Source organism: Triticum urartu, chromosome 7 (genome assembly GCF_003073215.2).
Source record: "Triticum urartu cultivar G1812 chromosome 7, Tu2.1, whole genome shotgun sequence".
Classification (NCBI taxonomy): domain Eukaryota; kingdom Viridiplantae; phylum Streptophyta; class Magnoliopsida; order Poales; family Poaceae; genus Triticum; species Triticum urartu.
Window position 1 is genome coordinate 615800193 of NC_053028.1, and position 23855 is coordinate 615824047.

Sequence of the window (23855 nt, forward strand, 5' to 3'; positions counted from 1 at the left end):
TGATTCAGTTCTTCTTCCCATTGCCTCGATGCCATCATCGCGCGCTCCTCAGCCTCGACGTCGTCGCCGCGCCGCCGCCCCCTGCCCCGACACCGTCGCCGCGCCATCTCCCCCTGCCCCGAAGCCGTCGTTGCGCCGTCGCCCCTACCCCGACGCCGTCGCCACGCCGCCCCGCGCCGTCACCTCCCCGGTCCGTGCCGCCCCTGCCCCGACGCCATCGCCGACGCCACCCCCAGTGAGCCCCCGCACCCCTGGCCTGCCCCCCACCGTGGCCGTCGTATGCTTATATGTTGATGTATATGTAATGATGTATGGAGCATATATGATGATTTTTTGTTCAGCATCGTCATATATGATGTGTTTTTCTGCATATATATGATCATATGAGTTTTTTGTTCATATATCATATGATGTTTTTATTGTTGATAGATGATCGATCATATTTGTTCATATGTATGCAAGCGAAGTCGTTGTCGTTAGTTGTACTGTTTAGGGTTTGGGTCGTTAGTTGTACTGTCTAGGGTTTGGGTCGTCGATCATATTCTATTTTTTCTTCTTCTCCTCTATTCCTTTCTTCTTCTCCTCTTTTTTCTTCTTCTTTTTTTCCTCTTCGACATGAGGGGGGGGGTCGATAAATAATAGAACTAGTTAAACTAGTTTATTTTTTGTAAGTGCTTAGTAGTTTAACTAGTTGATTTAATAAAACTACTTTGTTTTACTATAGAAGTAGTTTATTTTTAGTAAGTACTACTTTATTTTATTTATAGTAAGTGCTTAGTAGTTGAACTAGTTGATTCAATAAAACTACTTTATTTTACTATATATAGAAGTAGTTTATCTTTAGTAAGTACTACTTTATTTTATTTATAGTAAGTGCTTAGTAGTTGAACTAGTTGATTTAATAAAACTATTTTATTTTACTATCTAAGTAGTTTATTTTTAGCAAGAAAATTAATAGAACTAGTTTATTTTTTTAGTTGAAGCAATTATTCCCGTGTAGACATCGACGATGCCTATCCCGCATCCTCGTCGTTGACTCGGCGGAGGAGGCCTGCTTGATCAGAGGGGCCATGTCCGTGACTGGGCTCCGCCGGGCTGGTATTGGGAGGTGCTACCTTTCGGGGGGCGTAGGTTGGTGAGGAGCCAACTCATCGTTGACCCGAACCTTGTTTGGTGGCGGTCGCGTGGGCTAGTGACGGTGCCGAGGCTTCCGGACACCACGGAGGTGGTACGTCACCATGTCAGCAAGGAGGATGGGCACCTCCGTCGCTACATGGTTGCGTTGGAGGGTAGGTTCGACAATACCTGGTAGGTTCTTCAGGGATCTCACTGGAGCTATGATCCTGTGATGGTTCCTTCTCTTTGGGTGTCCACCGCCCACGCCGATACCCGTTGGGCGCTACGGTTCTAGCTAGCTGTATTAGCGATGCTATATGTATGATACTATTCGAGGTGTATTAGTGATAATATTCGACGATGTACGGATGCAAGAGATGATGTAGTTTTGCTTATAATTGAATGCATGCTAATTTGAATACTACTTCTACTTTGAATGCTAAAATTGGAGAGCACTATGCAAGGCGTATGCATTTGATTAGTTGATAGATTATAGGGATTTTTAGTACATATATTTAATTGTACAAGTTTAATATTTGAATTATGAACATAGGAAATGTCGAACTCGGACGACGAAAGTCTCCCGGGGGAGTGCGACTGGTGCCATGTTGATCGAGGTCTGTGCGACAGGCCTCACCTGGACGAAGGTCGGCACTTCAGCATTAAGCTCGAGGACACCTTCGATGTTGAAACGGTACGCAATGACGACAAGTGTTTTTTTTCGTAATTAAGCATGACTTCAACTATTTCAACGTGTAATTTTCATCTTTTACAATTTGAGTAGCTTATCCGATGCCATGCAAGACGCTATGTCTTGAAGAGGATGGGTTTTGAAGACCATGAAAATTTCGAAACAAATAAAATTCCCTTAAACACTATCGCCGAGTCGCTAGCTAGCTTAGCCAAATGTCCTGAGGGGACCTATATCAGCACAGAGAATGAGCAGGAACGAGTAGCGGGTGGTGTGGTACTTGCATCCAAGTTACGGGGCGCAACTCGAAGCTGAGCTTGCTCTGCGATCGTCGGGGTAGAGGCTCCCATCGGCTTAGCGGCATCAATGCGGGCGCTCCGGCTTCCATTATGGAATGTTATAAATAGCAGGAGTGAAGTAGAACGCCACCGTGATAGCACTGTTTGCCTCCAACTGGAGCACCTCAATCACGTCCTGTAGAAAACATCGACTTAAACCAGTTTGATGTGCTCCGTCGTCGCAAGCGCGGACGGCCTTGCTGATGACGTGGTACTGAAAGTGCAACTATCCCTACGTGGTTTTTGTAATTCCTAACAACATATAACTCATTGAGCTAATGCTACTTAAAGATAAACATTTCAGGAAAGCTCAATGGTTGGCATGGCATGGATGAGAAAAGTGGATCCCTCAAAATTCTAAGGACAAAGAATTGGCTCAAGCTCAAAGCTCAGGACTCTACATCTTTTCATTTTAAGTGATCCAAGATCACATTGAGTTCATAGTGAAAGACAATAATATTAAGAGGGGATGAGGTGTTGCCTAATGGCTTGCTTGCTCAAAATGCTTAGTGATATGCTCCAAAGTCCTCAACTACTTTCTCACATCCACATATGTCCCAAACCAAAACTCAAACTCGGCCCCACCAAAACTTTCTATCCAGTGCCACCGAGTTCAGTTGACATAGCCACTGCCAGAAACCTTAGTCTTTTCGGTCTCACCGATAGGGATCTCGGTCTCACCGAGATGGGATTGTAATCGCTCTGTTTCCCTTCCCAACGTTTTGGTCAAACCGAGATGAGCGATCGGTCCCACCGAGATTGCAATGCAAACTCTCTATTTACCTTTCGTAATGTTTCGGTCCAACCGAGATAAGCGAATCAGTCCCACCGAGTTTGCCTGACCAACTCTCTGTTAGTCCATTACCTTAATCTGTCTCACCGAGTTTATGTAATCGGTCTCACAGAGATTACGTTATGCCCTAACCCTAACCAAATCGGTCCCACCGAGTTGACATGTCGGTCCCATCGAAAATCCTAACGTTCACATTTTGAACTAAATCGGTCTGACCAAGTTTCATGATTCGGTCCCACCGAGTTTGGTGATTTGTGTGTAACGGTTAGATTTTGTGTGGAGGCTATTTATACCCCTCCACCCACTTTTCATTCATGGAGAGAGCCATCAGAACATGCCTACACTTCCAACATACATTTTCTGAGAGAGAACCACCTACACTTGTGTTGAGGTCAAGATATTCCACTCCAACCACATAAATCTTGATCTCTAGCCTTCCCCAAGTTTCTTTCCACTCAAATCATCTTTCCACCAAATCCAAATCCTGTGAGACAGAGTTGAGTGTTGGGGAGACTATCATTTGAAGCACAAGAGCAAGGTGTTCATCATCAACACACCATTTGTTACCTCTTGGAGAGTGGTGTCTCCTAGATTGGTTAGGTGTCACTTGGGAGCCTCTGTCAAGATTGTGGAGTTGAACCAAGAAGTTTGTAAGGGCAAGGAGATCGCCTACTTCATGAAGATCTACCTGAGTGAGGCAAGTACTTTGTGGGCGACGGCCATGGTGGGATAGACAAGGTTGCTTCTTCGTGGACCCTTCGTGGGTGGAGCCCTCCATGGATTCGCGCAACCATTACCCTTCTTGGGTTGAAGTCTCCATCAACGTGGATGTACGATAGCACCACCTATTGGAACCACGCCAAAAATCTCCGTGTCTCCAATTGCGTTTGCACACTCCAAACTCCTCTCTTTACCTTCATATGCAATTGTTTTACTTTCTACTGCTATACTCTTAGAATTGCATGTGTAGGTTGATTGCTTGACTTGTGCTAAGTTGCTAGAATCTGCCTAGAACTAAAATTGGGAAAAGGGTAGATTTTTATTTGGTCAAGTAATCTAATCACCCCCCTCTAGACATACTTTCGATCCTACAAGTGGTATCAGAGCTTTGGTCTCCATTTTCTTTGATTTCCATAGCTTTTGGTGGTCATAGCCTTGGTTTCACAACCTAGGAGAGTATGGCGTCTAGCGAGGGAAATTACCACCGTAGAGATCCTTACTTTGATGGTACAAATTTTGCTAGTTGGAAGCATAAGATGAAAATGCATATTCTTGGACATAACCCCTCCATTTGGGCTATTGTGTGTATTGGCTTGCAAGGTGAATTCTTCGATGGGAGAGAACCAAACTGTGAAGCTACCGCGGAAGAGTTGAAGATGCTACAATACAATGCTCAAGCTTGTGATATTCTCTTCAACGGATTATGCCCCGAAGAATTCAACAAAATCAACCGTCTTGAGAATGCAAAGGAAATTTGGGATACTTTGATTGATATGCACGAAGGTACCGAACCTGTCAAGGAATCCAAATTGGATGTGTTTAAAAGTCAGCTTGACAAGTTCAAAATGAAGGATGGTGAAGGCGTTGCTGAAATGTACTCTAGGCTTGATCTGATCACAAATGAGATTGCCGGCTTAGGAAGTGAAGAGATGACCGGTAGATTCATCATCAAGAAGATCCTAAGAGCCTTGGATGGAAAGTATGATACCGTGTGCACATTGATCCAAATGATGCCCAATTACAAAGATCTCAAGCCAACGGAAGTTATTGGAAGAATTGTTGCTCATGAGATGTCACTCAAGGATAAGGAAGAGCTTCACAACAAGTCAAGTGGTGCTTACAAAGCCTCGTGTGATGCTCCCACATCATCAAGTGAGAAGCAAACCTTCAATGAAGAATTGAGTCTAATGGTGAAGAACTTCAACAAGTTCTACAAGAGTAGAAGCAAGGCAAGAAGTTCCAAGTCAAGGTCCTACAATGACAAAAGATCTTCTAGTCGTGAGCGTAATTGCTACAATTGTGGAAGACCCGGACACTACTCCAATGAATGTACGCCCCCTACAAAAGAAGAGAAGATTCTCCCAAAAGAAGGAGTAGAAGAGAAGAATCACCATCAAGTGAGAGAAGGAGTAGAGATGATCGTTATGAACGAAGACCCTCTCAGAGAAGCAAGGACTCGAAAAGGAAGGACAAGTCATCAAGGAGCTACACAAAAAGAAGACATCACTACTAGGGAAAAGCCTAGCAGCAGCGCGGGTTTTGGGCCTATTAGCAGCGCGGGGGCCGGCGCTACTAATAAGGCGCTACAGCTAACGTATAGCAGCAGTGCGGGTGCCACCCGCGCTACTACTACGTCCGTTAGTAGTAGCGTGGGTAAAAACCCGCGCTACTACTAACCCGCGGAATTTTTTGCGCGAATTTTCAAATTTCTGAATTATTTTAACCTCTAATCTCTAATCTCTAATAACCCTCATCGCTGCTCAATTTAATCTCTAATCAGTTTGACCAGATTTGACCAAAATTCCAAAAAACTGAAATAATTATTTAGTAACACTAATATTCTTGAATAATTATTTAGTAACACTAATACTTCTTGAATAAGTAGTTTGACCACAGTTTGACCAGATTTAACCAAAATTAAAAAAAACTGAAATTTGAGCATAACTTTTTTTCCTTTCAGAATTTGAGGATTTTAAAAATTTGCAAACAGGCCATAGGCCGTCTCCATCGTATGCGGATTTTCATGCTGAACATTTTGATATATTATACGTTTTTTTCTGACATCGTATGCAAAAGTTATAGCCGTTTTACATTTTCCCTACACTTTTTGCAAAACATGTCCAAATTTAAGTTTAAGGAATGCACCGGAAGAATCAAGGTGTTGGTTTTGAACGAAAGTTCAATGCCAATGGAGTTGAGTGGGAAGAAGATCAATACCCCAAGACAAAGTTTGTCCCTCAACAAGAGAAGTTCAAGGGGACACAAGCTCAAGATGATCTTCCACCACAAGACTACAAGCAAAAAGGATTTTAATTTTTGAAACATTTTGATATATTATATTTTTTCTAACATCGTATGCAAAAGTTATAGCCGTTTTACATTTTCCCTACACTTTTTGCAAAACATGTCCAAATTTAAGTTTTTAAATTTTCCTAACTAGTAGATGTAGTAACATAACTACATCTCGAAGGATTTTAATTTTTGAAGTTTTTATCATTTTCTTTTGCTTTTTACAAAACCGAAAAGGCGATCCACAGGGGGGGGTAGAGTTTCAAAATGGGACCTTTAGTAGTAGCGACGGATTTTACCCCTCGCTACTACTATGGCATGTCCCGGAGGGGCACGGTTGAGACCTCTTAGTAGTAGCGAGGGGTAAAAACTTAGTAGTAGCACGAGTTTATAACCCTCGCCACTACTATGGCATGGCCCAGGGGCACGGTAGAGACCGCTTAGTAGTAGCGAGGGGTAAAAACCAGCGCTACTGCTATCAACTTAGAAGTAGTAGCGAGGGGTAAAAACCAGCGCTACTGCTATCAACTTAGAAGTAGCGAGGGTTAAAAACCCGCGCTACTACTATGGCATGTCCCGGGGGGCACGGTAGTGACCGCTTAGTAGTAGCGAGGGTAAAAAACCAGCGCTACTGCTATCAACTTAGTAGTAGCGAGGGTTAAAAACCCGCGCTACTACTACTTAGCAGCAGCGCCTAATTTTAAAGCGCATTGCTGGTAAGATTCTGTGTATAGGCTTTTCCCTAGTAGTGCATCAAGCTCGTGTTGGTGAATGGGTATCCGGTTCCGACTCCGACAATCATTCCGAAAGAAGTTATCACTCCGACTCCTAATATACTCAAGATGAAGATGTTGCTGGACTAGCACTTGTGATGACCAACTCCTATGACATATTTGACTCACCAAATGAAGGACTTGGGAGATGCTTCATGGCTAAACGTCCAAAGGTAACACACCCCGAGTATGTTGATTTCAATAGTGATGAAGATGATTTGCTAGGAGATGATGATTTACTTGTTGACACTCTAGTTATGAAAACTATGATGAGCTTGCTATTAATCATGATAATCAAGATAAAACGAATGATGATGATAATAAGGAGATTGAGCGTCTAACTAAAGAACTAAACACATTTAAGTTAGCTCATGAAACTACCTTGGAAGATCATCGAGAACTTTTAAAGACTCATGATAAGCTACGCTTTGAAAAGCTCAACCTTGAGCAAGAACATGAGTTTATAAAGGCAATCAATGATGATCTTCGCAAGAAAAGTTCTTCTTACATTGCCAAGCGTTTACTCTTGCCCACTTGCATGCCAGAAGTTAAATCTAGCAACAAGAACAACAAAGATTCTTCTTCTAGTAGTAACAACAATCATGCTAAATCCAATGTTGTTGCTTCTAGTAGTTCTCTTGATTCCACTAACGATTCTCTTAGCCAAGTTTTGAGCAAGAAAATAACTTATTGAAGGGAATCATAGAGAAAGGTGTTTACAAGAGCCTTACCGAAAGTAAGCAATTTTAGGAAATTGTACGCAAACAAGGAAGACACCGGAAGAATCAAGGTGTTGGTTTTGAATGGAAGTTCAATGCCAATGGAGTTGAGTGGGAAGAAGTACAATAACCCAAGACGAAGTTTGTTCCTCAACAAGAGAAGTATGATCCTACTTCTTTCCAAGGAACACAAGCTCAAGATGATCTTCCACCACAAGACCCCAAGCTAAAAGGCAAGGACAAGCTTCAAGAGGAGATTGATGCATTTGAAGAAGCACCTAAGGCCTTGGTCAAGTGGGTTGCCAAGACTACATCAAGTTCCACTTCATCAAGTACGACTACAACTCCGAGGATTCCCATCAAGATGGTGTGGATCCCTAAGAAGAAGAACTAGAGAGTTCTTGAGGGTGACTCTGCCAACATACTTCACTCTTATCATCTTGGCAAGGACAAGTGCAAACAACTTCCATATCTTGCACTAGTTCAAGGAGTCACAAACCCTCTTGTTGGTAGGACAAGGGACAAGGTAACCTAATGCTTTCATGGACATCATCCTAGGTGAACATCACCCTATGTCTATGGATATCCTTGTTTGTTCCTTGTGGGACTAACCCATGTAGGTATTGAAAGTGCAACTCACTCCAAAAGATTGCTCTGAATGATCTACATCAACATTGAGCATCCACATCTTCAACACCTACATGAAGTCATCATCGACAAAACCCAAGGTTAGTTGATCCCTCTTAGGGGGGAATATCACATCTAGGGGGAGCTTTACTCTAATCAATTGAGTTAAAGCAACTATAATGGTGTGAACACAACAATGCTTTATGTAAAAGTGGCAACCCCACTTGTGCTTAAACGATGAGTATGACCTATGATCAAATGTTCTCATTTGACTCCTAAGTCAATATACTCTTATATAGATGACCTAGTCATCGCCAATTGCTTGATAGATGCTAGAGTGATTGTGCATGCTTTGTCACATATTTCATTTGCCATCTTATTGTGTGAGCATGTTGGTTGCATATTTTACTCATTCGAGGACATCCATTTGTTGCTTTGATTGTTTGGATTTTTCTCTTTTGCCAAATGGATGGATTAGAATGCCTAAGAACTCCCTCTAGCCATCTATGCTTTTGTCGTCTCAAACTCTATTCATGCTACATCACAAAGTTTGATCAAGTCAGATTCGAACCACTCTATGTGAGGAGCACTCGGAGTTCCCGATTTGTCACAGACTTAAACTTCCAAGACCTCTTTGTGCATTTTGGTCTGACTGATTCATCCTTTTCGGTCCTACCGAGATCACTAAGTTGATCTAGGTTTTCAATCTCAGTGCATCCGATTAGAACCTTTCGGTCACAACGAGTTGCAGTAACTTCCTGCAGTTTTGCATCTCGGTGCCACCGAGTTGTTCCACTCGGTCACACCGATAGGGTCAGGTTATATATACCGACGAGCCAAATTTTGGAAAAATTTCCGAAACCCTTCGACCGCGCATAACCTACTCTGCCTCTTTGGGTCTCCGATCGTCTTCTCGCCGCCAGCGACCTCCCGCCGCTGGTCCCCGCCGCCGTCAACGGCAATCTGCTCTGCCATTGCCGCCGTAGCGAACACTCGCCACATTAGGGTAAGTGTTCGATCCCTTGTGCTGTGTTTTTCACTCCGATTCCTAGCACAAGGACAATGCCATGTTTCTTGCCACGATTGAGATTCATCCATCCAGCTAAAACTTCATTAGGTCTAGATTGATTCGAAAATTTTACGGTTAGCTCTCCACAGAACTCATCTCGGACCGACCGAACTGTAGAAATCGGTCTCACCGATTTGGCCTTGGCCATTGCACATGCGCTCTTCGGTCTGACCGAAACGCGTAAATCGGTGTGACCGAGTTCAAGATTTTGTGAAACCATAGCAATCTCGGTGCCAGCGAACTGTGACTCGGACCTACCGAGTTCACTAGTTTAGGTTCCAAGTGTTGCTTCGGTATCACCGAGTTTGTCAATTCAGTAGCTCCGAGATCACTTCTGTAGAGAACTAAAACTAAACTTTTTGACCTAATTGTTTTGCAAAACTCATGTACTTTGTGATGCTCATCTTCTCTACCTCATCTATAATCTATTCACAGGGTCTGCTGACAGTCTACCTGCAAGATGTCTGATCAAAGTGATAGCCAGAACAAGTCTGAATAGCAGGTGCAGATGAGTGAGGGTTCTGATCCCTCTAGCAGCTATGATGAGGGTAGCAGGAGCACAGCAAGTAACTTGCCAAAGTCAGCTACGAGGACAAGGAAGAAGAGAACTTCTGATTTAGAGGATGTAGATTTGTGTGGCTTTTGAGGATGAGGCCACTTCAAAGAAAAAGGTGCTGAAAAAGGAGTATGGCTCAGCTGCTACAGTTAAGCTAGGGATGCATAAGAAGGCACCAACAAAGAGAGTTCCTATGTCTAAGGATAGAGCATCCACTGCTGAAGCCTCCAAGCCAACTGAAGAGGCAGTTGGAGAAGGGAAGAAAAGGAAGGAAAGGCTCAAGAAGACCACTGCCAGAGTGCTTGGCAGATCATCAATAATGAGAGGCTCATATGAAGAGGAAGAGGATGCTGCATCAGCACCCAAAGCACAAAATCTCATGGGAGATGCAATCAAATCAGGGGCTGCTCCATCTAAGCCCAAAGCTGCTCCCAAGGCTACTGCTCCAGCTCAGAAGCCTAAACCCAAGAGAAGCACTAGAAACATTCCTGCTGAGGAAAAAAAGGCCCCAGTGCCTGAAGCTGCTGCTAAAGAAGAAGATGACTCAGTTGTGTTGAGGAAGCTGAAGCCCAAGATCCCTGACCACAATGATACACACCCTGTGGCAGAAAACATGAAAATCAGGAATGATACAGGACTAAGGATATGGAGTCTTATCCATATGCTGTCAAGAGGAGGACTGCTGTGGACTACAGATTTCACACCAAGGAACAACAAGACTTTTATGAGACAATCCTGCTTGACAAGAAGACCATTGTGTGTGACATGAGATGGGTTAACTGGGAGTACATCCAGGAGAATGAAGATCACTATCTAGGTGTATATGACAGCTTCAAGGCATGTGGAGTTGATACCTTTGTGGCCCAGAAGCTCACCAAGTGGAATGACGAGTTGATCATGCAGTTCTACTCCACTGCCCATTTCTATCCAGATGGGAAGATTGTTTGGATGTATGAGGGTATCATGTACCAGTCCACAGTTGATGAATGGGCTAAGCTGATCATTGCCCCAACAGAGCATGAGGATGACTTGGATGTATATGCTAAGAACAAGAAAGACCACAACACAATGGCCAACATGTACAAAGAGATCCCAGATGCTTCTTTGGATACTCACAAGTTTGGATCTGTCCACTACTTGTTGTCTGGTCTACCTACCATAAATTGGATCCTCAGACACACATTGCTACCCAAGTCATGCGATCACAAGATGATCAGGGGACATGCCATCAACTTGCTACATTTGTTTGGTGTGCCTCGGAAATTCAAATTCATGAGTCTGATTATGGAGACAATCAATAGGACAACAGCTGATCAGAAGAGGAGTTGTGGGTATGCCCCACAAATTCAGGAGCTCATCAACTCAAAGATGGCCACATGCAAGTATCTTTTGGATAAGGAGCACCTGCCCATCTATCCTGATTTTGAAGTCAATACTGTTGTAATGACTGAGGAAGATCCATCATCTGTGCAAGCACATGAGAAGAGAGAGAAGGCAAGGGCAGAGAAAGCTGCAAGGATGCCAACTGCTGAAGAGGCATCTCAGGTTTTCCTGAAGAGCAAGCAAGATCAGCTTGGATATCTGATTCAAGCTACACTGAGGATTGAGAAGGGCTTGTCCACTCTGACTCAGAATCAGGAGAGCCTGGAAATGATTGTGGAAACAAAATTCTATGATCTTGATCTGAAGGTGACTAAGATTCAGACTGCAGTTGAACAGCTTCAGGAGGAAGCAGAGGAGAAGAAGGGCAAGTCCGCTACTGATGCTTTCAAGCGTGTGCCACGAGGTCCAAGGTCTGCTGCAGTGCCAGTCTCAGATGCTCGAGCTTCAGTGTCAGCACCAGCAGCCACAACTCTAGTGCCACCTCCAGCAGCCACTCCATCAGCTCCAACTACTTCATGGGAAGCCTTCCTCAGAGTCATTTAGTACTATGCATTTTTGAACTTTATGGTAACTTGTTGCCAAAGGGGGAGAAAAATGTATAGATCATAGGCTTTGAGAGAGGGTGTTCTTCTTTTTACCTCTCTTGCTATTTTGGTTGAACTTCTTTACTGAGTGCTTGTGTGAGATACTTTTTGTCCTTGTGAGATACTTGTTGATCATGTGTTTGATCATATGTGATACGTCTCCAACGTATCTATAATTTTTGATTGTTCCATGCTATTATATTATCTATTTTGGATGTGTATGGGCTTTATTATGCACTTTTATATTATTTTTTTGACTAACCTATTAACCCAGAGCCCAGTGCCAGTTTCTATTTTTTCATTGTTTTAGAGTATCGCAAAAAAGGAAAATCAAACGGGGTCCAATTGACCTGAAACTTCACGGAACTTATTTTTGGACCAGAAGAAGCCCACGGAGTATTGGAGATGGACCATGAGAGTCCCGGGCTGCCCACGAGGGTGGGGGGCCGGCGCGCCCACCCCCTGGGCGCGCCCCCTGCCTCGTGGGCAGCCCGGAGGTCCACCGACATACTTCTTCCTCCCATATATACCCATATACCCTAAAAACTTCGAGGAGCACAATAGATGGGAGTTCCACCGCCAGAAGTCTCCGTAGCCACCGAAAGCCAATCTACACCCGTTCCGGCACCCTACCGGAGGGGGAATCCCTCTTCGGTGGCAATCTTCATCATCCCGGTGCTCTCCATGATGAGTAGGGAGTAGTTCTCCCTCGGGGCTGAGGGTATGTTCCAGTAGCTATGTGTTTGATCTCTCTCTCTCTCTCATGTTCTTGAGGTGGTACGATCTTGATGTATCGCGAGCTTTGCTATTATATTTGGATCTTATGATGTATCTCCCCCTCTACTCTCTTGTAATGGATTGAGTTTTCTCTTTGAAGTTATCTTATCGCATTGAGTCTTTAAGGATTTGAGAACACTTGATGTATGTCTTGCATGGGATACCCGTGGTGACAATGGGGTATTCTATTGATCCACTTGATGTATGTTTGGTGATCAACTTGCAGGTTCCTCCCATGAGCCTATGCATAGGGGTTGGCACACATTTTCGTCTTGACTCTCTGGTAGAAAATTTGGGGCACTCTTTGAAGTACTTTGTGTTGGTTTGAATAGATGAATCTGAGATTGTGTGATGCATATCGTATAATCATACCCGCGGATACTTGAGGTGACATTGGAGTATCTAGGTGACATTAGGGTTTTGATTGATTTGTGTCTTAAGGTGTTATTCTAGTACAAACTCTATGATAGATTGAACGGAAAGAATAGCTTCATGTTATTTTACTACAGACTCTTGAATAGATCGATCAGAAAGGATAACTTTGAGGTGGTTTCTTACCCTACCATAATCTCTTCGTTTGTTCTCCGCTATTAGTGACTTTGGAGTGACTCTTTGTTGCATGTTGAGGGATAGTTATGTGATCCAATTATGTTATTATTTTTGAGAGAACTTCCACTAGTTAAAGTATGAACCCTAGGCCTTGTTTCCAAGCATTGTAATACTGTTTACGCTCACTTTTATCATTAGTTACCTTGCTTTTTTCATATTTTCAGATTACAAATACTATTATCTACTATCCATATACCACTTGTATCACCATCTCTTCGCCGAACTAGTGCACCTATACAATTTACCATTGTATTGGGTGTGTTGGGGACACAAGAGACTCTTTGTTATTTGGTTGCAGGGTTGCTTGAGAGAGACCATCTTCATCCTATTCCTCCCATGGATTGATAAACCTTAGGTCATCCACTTGAGGGAAATTTGCTAATGTCGTACAAACCTCTGCACTTGGAGGCCCAACAATGTCTACAAGAAGAAGGTTGTGTAGTAGGCATCAATATGCTACGTTAATGCTTGGTTGAATGATGATATCATCTCTTATATCCATATATGATCATTCACTTGCTTGGTGATGAGTGCATGCTTTTAATCTCTATCATTTTGAGAGCTCCACCAAGATGTATGTGACATGGAAGAGTAACCCATGATCCTAATCGATTGTGCATTTGCATTCAAAAGCAAATTTTAAATAATGCACAAATTTAGGGGGAGCTCTTGCTTATCACAAACTTCTCAAAGCGAAGATGTTTATTAATCTTATTTATCATTTGTCGAAGCTTTGATCTATATGTTGTCATCAATTACCAAAAAGGGGGAGATTGAAACTGCAACTATCCCTGGGTGGTTTTGGTAATTCCTAACAACATATAACTCATTGAGCTAATGCTACTTAAAGATAAACATTTCAGGAAAGCTCAATGATTGGCATGGCATGGATGAGAAAAGTGGATCCCTCAAAATTCTAAGGACAAAGAATTGGCTCAAGCTCAAAGCTCAGGACTCTACATCTTTTCATTTTAAGTGATCCAAGATCACATTGAGTCCATAGGAAAAGCAAATACTATTAAGAGGGGATGAGGTGTTGCCTAATGGCTTGCTTGCTCAAAGTGCTTAGTGATATGCTTCAAAGTCCTCAACTACTTTCTCACATCCACATATGTCCCAAACCAAAAGTCAAACTCGGCCCCAGCGAAACTTTCTATCCGGCGCCACCGAGTTCAGTTGACATAGCCACTGCCAGAAACCCTAGTCTTTTCGGTCTCACCGATAGGGATCTCGGTCTCACCGAGATGGGATTGTAATCTCTTTGTTTTCCTTCGTAACGTTTCGGTCAAACCGAGATGAGCAATCGGTCCCACCGAGATTGCAATGCAAACTCTTTGTTTTCCTTTCATAACGTTTCGGTCCAACTGAGATGAGCGAATCGGTCCCACCGAGTTTACTTGACCAACTCTCTATTAGTCCACTACCAAAATCGGTCTCACCGAGTTTGTGTAACCGGTCTCACCGAGATTACGTTATGCCCTAACCCTAACCAAATCGGTCCCACCGAGTTGACATGTTGGTCCCACCGAAAATCCTAACGTTCACATTTTGAACAATCGGTCTGACCGAGTTTCATGATTCGGTGCCACTGAGTTTGGTGATTTGTTTGTAACAGTTAGATTTTGTGTGGAGGCTATTTATACCCCTCCACCCACTCTTCATTCATGGAGAGATCCATCAGAACATGCCTACACTTCTAACATACATTTTCTGAGAGAGAACCACGTACACTTGTGTTGAGGTCAAGATATTCCACTCCAACCACATAAATCTTGATCTCTAGCCTTCCCCAAGTTGCTTTCCACTCAAATAATCTTTCCACCAAATCCAAATCCTGTGAGACAGAGTTGAGTGTTGGGGAGACTATCATTTGAAGCACAAGAGCAAGGAGTTCATCATTGTGGCACCCCGGCTTAGAGCGACCAGTTTACCTTGCATTGCCAGCCCAGAGACCATGTCTTCTGGCAACACACAACATCTTGGTACAGAAAACAACCGCTTTATTGATACTAGCGGCTGAAAGTTTACATTACAATAGGTAGCAAGGCCAAGCGGCACACCCGGTGCGGCTGAACAATATGTACATTATTTAGTGAACATAAAAGGGCCTCGATCATAACATCTACGCGGCAGTGGAACAATGTCGTAGCGGAACTCCATAGCACAAGGACACCAATGTGGACACGATCTAGACTCGAGCAGCACTCCTTTCCATGAGACTTTCCTAAAATCTGGCATGACACGCCAGGTTAGTACATTGAATGTACTTGCAAGCTCACAACAAGCATAAACATAATGACAAACAATATCATGATAATTAACCAATTATTAGTAATGCAACAATGTAACCAACATGTTGTGATCACGCTCTTGTGAGAATAGTCCCTCGGACTAGCTTACCACGGTGATCGCTTCTGGATCACAAATGTACAAACCACATGATCTTAACTATGGATACCTCGTGATCATTCCGGTGACCACAGCCACAACCAATATTTGGTCTCAAACAGTGATCCTTCCGGCGATCACAACCACGACCAACACTTGGTATCAACCGACAGGATGACCTTCCCGCCATCCTCAACAGTGCAAAGTCCATGACTTAGTGTGCAAGATTAATTAAATTTTGACCCATGGTGTGACCTACTTTCGAGGTGTCCATAACCATGGACTCGGCTATCGATATATTAATGCACTCTGCAGAGGTAGCGCACTGTACTGATGTCTACTACACAACCTTCTTCTTGTAGATGTTGTTGGGCCTCCAAGTGCAGAGGTTTGTAGGACAGTAGCAAATTTCCCTCAAGTGGCTGACCTAAGGTTTATCAATCCATAGGAGGCGTAGGATGAAGATGGTCTCTCAAGCAACCCTGCAACCAAATAACAAAGAGTCTCTTGTGTCCCCAACACACCCAATACAGTGGTAAATTGTATAGGTGCACTAGTTCGGCGAAGAGATGGTGATACAAGTGCAATATGGATAGTAGATATAGGGTTTTTGTAATCTTAAAATATAAAAACAGCAAGGTAACTAATGATAAAAGTTAGCACAAATGGTATTGCAATGCATTGAAACAAGGCATAGGGTTCATACTTTCACTAGTGCAAGTTCTCTCAACAATAATAACATAATTGGATCACATAACTGTCGCTCAACATGCAACAAAGAGTCACTCCAAAGTCACTAATAGTGGAGAACAAGCGAAGAGATTATGGTAGGGTACGAAACCACCTCAAAGTTATTCTTTCCAATCAATCCGTTGGGCTATTCATATAAGTGTCACCAACAACCCTAGAGTTCATACTAGAATAACACCTTAAGACACAAATCAACCAAAACCCTAATGTCACCTAGATACTCCAATGTCACCTCAAGTATCCATGGGTATGATTATATGATATGCATCACACAATCTTAGATTCATCTATTCAAACCAACACAAAGTACTTCAAAGAGTGCCCCAAAGTTTCTACCGGAGAGTCAAGACGAAAACGTGTGCCAATCCCTATGCATAGGTTCATGGGCGGAACCCGCAAGTTGATCACCAAAACATACATCAAGTGGATCAATAGAATACCCCATTGTCACCACAGGTATCCCACGCAAGACATACATCAAGTGTTCTCAAATCCTTAAAGACTCAATCCGATAAGATAACTTCAAAGGGAAAATCAATCCATTACTAGAGAGTAGAGGGGGGAGAAAACATCATAAGATCCAACTATAATAGCAAAGCTCGCGATACATCAAGATCGTACCACCTCAAGAACACGAGAGAGAGAGAGATCAAACACATAACTACTGGTACATACCCTCAGCCCCGAGGGAGAACTACTCCCTCCTCGTCATGGAGAGTGCTGGGATGATGAAGATGGCCACCGGAGAGGGATTCCCCCCTCCGGTAGGGTGCCGTAACGGGTCTAGATTGGTTTTCGGTGGCTACGGAGGCTTCTGGCGGCGGAACTCCCGATCTATTCTACTCCCCGAAGTTTTTAGGGTATATGGGTATATATGGGAGGAAGAAGTACGCCCGTGGACCTCCGGGCTGTCCACGAGGCAGGGGGGAGCGCCCAGGGGTGTGTGCGCGCCCCCACCCTCGTGGGCAGCCCGGGACTCTCCTGGTCAAACTCCGATACTCCGTGGGCTTCTTCTGGTCCAAAAATAAGTTTCGTGAAGTTTCAGGTCAATTGGACTTCGTTTGATTTTCCTTTTCTGCGATACTCTAAAACAAGGAAAAAAAATAGAAACTAGCACTGGGCTCTAGGTTAATAGGTTGGTCCCAAAAATCATATAAAATAGCATATAAATGCATATAAAACATCCAAGGTTGATAATATAATAGCATGGAACAATCAAAAATCATAGATACGTTGGAGACGTATCAGCATCCCCAAGCTTAATTCCTGCTCGTCCCCGAGTAGGTAAATGATAAAAACAGAATTTTTGATGTGGAATGCTACCTAACATATTTATCCATGTAGTTCTCTTTATTGTGGCAAGAATATTCAGATCTATAAGATTCAAGACAAAAGTTTAATATTGACATAAAACTAATAATACTTCAATCATACTAACCAAGTAATCATGTCTTCTCAAAATAACATGGCCAAAGAAAGCTATCCCTACGAAATCATATAGTCTGGCTATGCTCTATCTTCACCACACAAAATATTTAAATCATGCACAACCCCGATGACAAGCCAAGCCATTGTTTCATACTTTTGATGTTCTCAAACTTTTTCAATCTTCACACAATATATGAGTGTGAGCCATGGACATAGCACTATAGGTGGAATAGAATGGTGGTTGTGGAGAAGACAAAAAGGAGAAGATAGTCTCACATAACTAGGCGTATCAACGGGCTATGGAGATGCCCATCAATAGATATCAATGTGAGTGAGTAGGGATTGCCATGCAATGGATGCACTAGAGCTATAAATGTATGAAAGCTCAACAAAAGAAACTAGTGGGTGTGCATCCAACTCGCTTGCTCACGAAGATCCTAGGGCATTTTGAGGAAGCCCATCATTGATATATACAAGCCAAGTTCTATAATGAAAGATTCCCACTAGTATATGAAAGTGACAACATAGGAGACTCTCTATCATGAAGATCATGGTGCTACTTTGAAGCACAAGTGTGGTAAAAGGATAGTAGCATTGCCCCTTCTCTATTTTTCTCTCATTATTTATTTATTTATTTATTTTTATTTTATTTTATTTTTTATTTGGTCCTTTTCTTTTTTTATGGCCTCTTTTTTCTCTTTTTTTATTTTTCGTCTGGAGTCTCATCCCGACTTGTGGGGGAATCATAGTCTCCATCATCCTTTCCTCACTGGGACAATGCTCTAATAATGATTATCATCACACTTTTATTTACTTACAACTCAAGAATTACAACTCAATACTTAGAACAAAATATGACTCTATATGAATGCCTCCGGCGGTGTACCGGGATGTGCAATGACTCATGAGTGACATATATGAAAGAATTACGAACGGTTGCTTTGCCACAAATACAATGTCAACTACATGATTATGCAAAGCAATATGACAATGATGAAACGTGTCATAATAAACGGGATGGTGGAAAGTTGCATGGCAATATATCTCAGAATGGCTATGGAAATGCCATAATAGGTAGGTATGGTGGCTGCTTTGAGGAAGATATATGGTGGGTTTATGGTACCGGCGAAAGTTGCGTAGTACTAGAGAGGCTAGCAATGGTGGAAGGGTGAGAGTGCGTATAATCCATGGACTCAACATTAGTCATAAAGAACTCACATACTTATTGCAAAAATCTATTAGTCATCGAAACAAAGTACTACACGCATGCTCCTAAGGGGATAGATTGGTGGGAAAAGACCATCGCTCATCCCCAACCGCCACTCATAAAGAAGACAATCAATAAATACCTCATGCTCCAACTTCGTTACATAACGGTTCACCATACGTGCATGCTACGGGAATCACAAACTTCAACACAAGTATTTCTGCAATCCACAACTACTCACTAGAATGACTCTAATATCACCATCTTTATATCGCAAACTATTGCAGGGAATCAAACATATCATATTTAGTGATCTACAAGTTTTATGTAGGATTTTATGACTAACCATGTGAATGACCAATTTCTGTCATCTCTCCAAATAGATATAAGTGAAGAAAGAGAGTTTAATTCTTTCTACAAAATATATGACCATGCTCTAACAAATATAAGTGAAGCAAAAGAGAATTCTACAAATGGTGGTTTTCTATGTGAAGAGAAACAAGCAATCCAAACTTCAAATGATATAAGTGAAGCACATGAAGCATTCTATAAAGCCATACTCAAAAAATATAAGTGAAGTGCAAAGAGGATTCTATAAATCAACCATGGACTATCTCATAGCAGCATGGTGCATCAAATAAAGTGAAAACTAAATGCAAAAGACGCTCCAAGATTTGCACATACCGCATGAACAAAACGAATCCGAAATCACACCGATACTTGTTGAAGAAAGATGGGATGCCTTCCGGGGCATCCCCAAGCTTAGACACTTGAGTATGATTAAATATTTACTTGGGGTGCCTTGGGCATACCCAATCTTGAGCTCTTGCCTCTCCTCCTTCTCCTCACATCGAGACCTCCTCGATCTTCGAACACTTCATCCACACAAAACTCAACAGAAAGCTCGGTATAATAAAGCAAATCACTACTCTAAGTACTATTGCAAACCAATTCATATTTTTTTGAATTGTAGATACTGTAATATAACTTTTCCATAGCTTAATCCACTGATAGAAATCGATAGTTTCATAAAAACAAGCAAACTATGCATTAAAAACAGAATCTGTCTTAAATAGGAAAGTCCGTAGTAATCTGAACATTCACCATACCTCTGCTACTCCAAAAATTATGAAACAATTAGAAAAAAAATAAACAAATTGTATAGAAAGACCCACACGTATAGGGGATCTATCGTAGTCCTTTCGATAATTAAGAGTGTCGAACCCAACGAGGAGCAGAAGGAAATGATAAGCGGTTTTCAGCAAGGTATTCTCTGCAAGTACTGAAATAAGTGGTAACAGATAGTTTTGTGATAAGGTAAATTGTAACGAGAAACAAGTAAGAAAAGTAAATAAAGTGCAGCAAGGTGGCCCAATCCTTTTTGTAACAAAGGACAAGCCGGAACAAACTCTTATATGAGGAAAAGCGCTCTCGAGGACACATGGGAATATCGTCAAGCTAGTTTTCATCACGTTCATATGATTCACGTTCGATACTTTGATAATTTGATATGTGGGTAGACCCCTGCTTGGGTGTTGTTCTTACTTGAACAAGCATCCCACTTATGATTAACCTCTATTGCAAGCATCCGCAACTACAAAAAAGTATTAAGGTAAACCTAACCATAGCATGAAACATATGGATCCAAATCAGCCCCTTACGAAGCAACGCATAAACTAGGGTTTAAGCTTCTGTCACTCTAGCAACCCATCATCTACTTATTACTTCCCAATGCCTTCCTCTAGGCCCAAATAATGGTGAAGTGTTATGTAGTCGACGTTCACATAACACCACTAGAGGCTAGACAACATACATCTTATCAAAATATCAAACAAATACCAAATTCACATGACTACTAATAGCAAGACTTCTCCCTTGTCCTCAGGAACAAACGTAATTACTCACAAAGCATATTCATGTTCATAATCAGAGGGGTAATAATATGCATATAGGATCTGAACATATGATCTTCCACCAAATAAACCAACTAGCATCAACTACAAGGAGTAATCAACACTACTACCAACCTACTAGCATCAATCTCGGACTTTGAGACAAGAATTGGATACAAGAGATGAACTAGGGTTTGGCGATGAGATGGTGCTGGTGAAGATGTTGATGGAGATTGCCCTCCCCAGATGAGAGGAGTGTTGGTGATGACGTTGGTGATGATTTTGCCCTCCCGGAGGGAAGTATCCCCGGCAGAACAGCTCTGCCGGAGCTCTAGATTGGTTCCGCCAAGGTTCCGCCTCATGGAGGCGGAGTATCGTCCCGAAAAGTTCCTTCTGAATTTTTTCTCATCGAAAGACTTCATATAGCAGAAGATGGATGTTGGAGACCCACCAGGGGGCCCGCGAGGTAGGGGGCGCGCCCTAGGAGGGGGGCGCGCCCCCCACCCTCGTGAGCAGGGTGTGGGCCCCCTGGCCTTCATCTTTGGCGAGGATTTTTCTTTATTTATTTTAAGATGTTCCGTGGAGTTTCAGGACTTTTGGAGTTGCGCAGAATAGGTTTCTAATATTTGCTCGTTTTCTAGCCTAGAATTCCAGCTGCCGGCATTCTCCCTCCTTATGTAAACCTTGTAAAATAAGAGAGAATAGCCATAAGTATTATGACATAAAGTGAAATAATAGTCCATAATGCAATAAATATCGGTATAAAAGCATGATGCAAAATGGATGTATCAACTCCCCCAAGCTTAGACCTCGCTTGTCCTCAAGCGAAAAGCCGATAACAATAAATATGTCCTCATGTTTAGAGGTAGAGGTGTCGATAAAAATAAAATACGGACATGAAGGCATCATGATTATTCTCATAACTGCAACATATATAGATTTTGTCATATGATTACTTATGTTCGAGTGATGATCTGTTCACAATGCAAAAGTATAAATCATAAACCTTATTGGGCTCTGACAAACTATAATCTCAGTCATTGAAGCAATTGCAATTTATCATAACATCGGAAAGAGTCTATGTTAGAGCTAAAAAGCAAGTCCACATACTCAACTATCATTTAGTCCTTCATAATTGCTAACACTCACGCAATACTTGTGGTTATGAAGTTTTAATCGAACACAGAGAAAGATAGGGGCTTATAGTTTTACCCCACAACCTTTTACCTCAAGGGTAATGTCAACAATAATAATTCATGCTCCCCTATATCCAATTAGATATATATATCATGTTCTTTCCAACATGCTGAGCTTGCCAAAGGATAAAATGAAAAAGTAAAGGTAAAGATCACCGTGACTCTTGCATAAGGAAGAAGATAATAATAAATGATAGGCCCTTCGCAGAGGGAACAAGAGGTTGCCATGCGCTTTTATGGTTGGATGCAAAAAATCTCAATGCGAAAGAACGTCACTTTATATTGCCCCTTGTGATATGAACCTTTATTATGCAGTCCGTCGCTTTTATTACTTCCACATCACAAGATTGTATAAAGCTTATTTCTCCCACACCAATCAATCATACATATTTAGAGCAATTTTTATTGCTTTGCACCGATGACAACTTACTTGAAGGATCTTACTCAATCCATAGGTAGATATGGTGGACTCTCATGGCAAAACTGGTTTAGGGATTTTGGAAGCACAAGTAGTATTTCTACTTGGTGCTGAGAATTTGGCTAGCATGAGGGGGAAAGGCAAGCTCAACAAGTTAGAGGATCCATGACAACATACTTTATCTCAGATATAAGAAAGATATAACTCATTACGTTGTATTCCTTGTCCAACATCAACTCTCTAGCATGTCATATTTTAATGAGTGCTCCCAATCATAAAAGATGTCAATGATAATATATCTATATGTGAAAACCTCTCTTTCCTTATTACTTCCTATTAATTGCAACAATGGCCAAAGCTATGTCTGCCAACTCCCAACAACTTTTAATCATCATACTCTTTCTATGTGAAGTCATTACTCTCAATAAGATCAATATGAACTTTTTGTTTCTTTTTATTCTTTTCTTCTTTCTTTTATTCACCCAAGATCATGGCAAAATAATCAAGCCCTTGACTCAACACTAATCTTTATTATATATAGCTCACGGACTCGATTACAAAGAAAGATCATAAAGCCAAACTCAAAACTAGATCATGCCATAAACTTTATTCTACTAGATCAAGATACTTCTAATAGGATCGAACTAAGAAAAACGATAAAGATAGGAGTTGTGATGGTGATATGTCTCCTTTGTCGGTGAAGAAGGTGGTGGTGATGTTGGCTTAGTTGATGGCTTAGGCTTCTCCCTTAATTTGCGCTTGAGGACGGAATTTTGATCCCTCAGATCATCAATCTCCCACTCTAGGGTTAATATCTTTTTGCATAGGTCCTGCTTATTTTCCTGCAAGAGACGAAAAGGGATAAACTCGAACTTGGGTTTCTTTACCCTATTAGGGAGACTTGACTTTTTGAACTCCACGTGCATGTCCCCAAGTTGAGGTAACGGTGCTTCATCTTCATCTGAGCTCGTATCCTCCTTCCCCTTGGGTTCATAGTCCTCTTCTTCCTCCGTGGTCCATCCATCGTGTTCCACATCTCCATAGACATTTGGATTTGCTAAGTAATCATCCACATAGCTTTCTCCTTCCGAATCCTGGGAAGACATGTTGATTTAATCTGCAACGGCACAGCTCGAAACGAAAACAGAGGATATTTGCGTGATACGGGAGTCAAAACCTTCGGGAGGTTATATAATGAATTTTTACCGACCAAAATATGTATCGTGCAAGAAAACGGAGTCTGGAAGGCACACGAGGTGCTCACGAGGTAGGGGGGCGCGCCCAGAGGGGTAGGGCACGCCCACCACTCTCGTGGGGCCCTTGTGTCCTTCCCGGACTGCTATTTATTTTTCTATTTTTCTAAATATTACAAAACGGAGAAATATTGCCTTAAAATTGTTTTGGAGTCGGTTTACTTACCGTACCACATACCTATTACTTTTCGGAGTCTGAAACGGTCTGGAAGGTGTCCCTTACGTATTCCTCCGGGGTTACGGTTTCAATAATATTGGTTTCAATATTTATGGGATTAC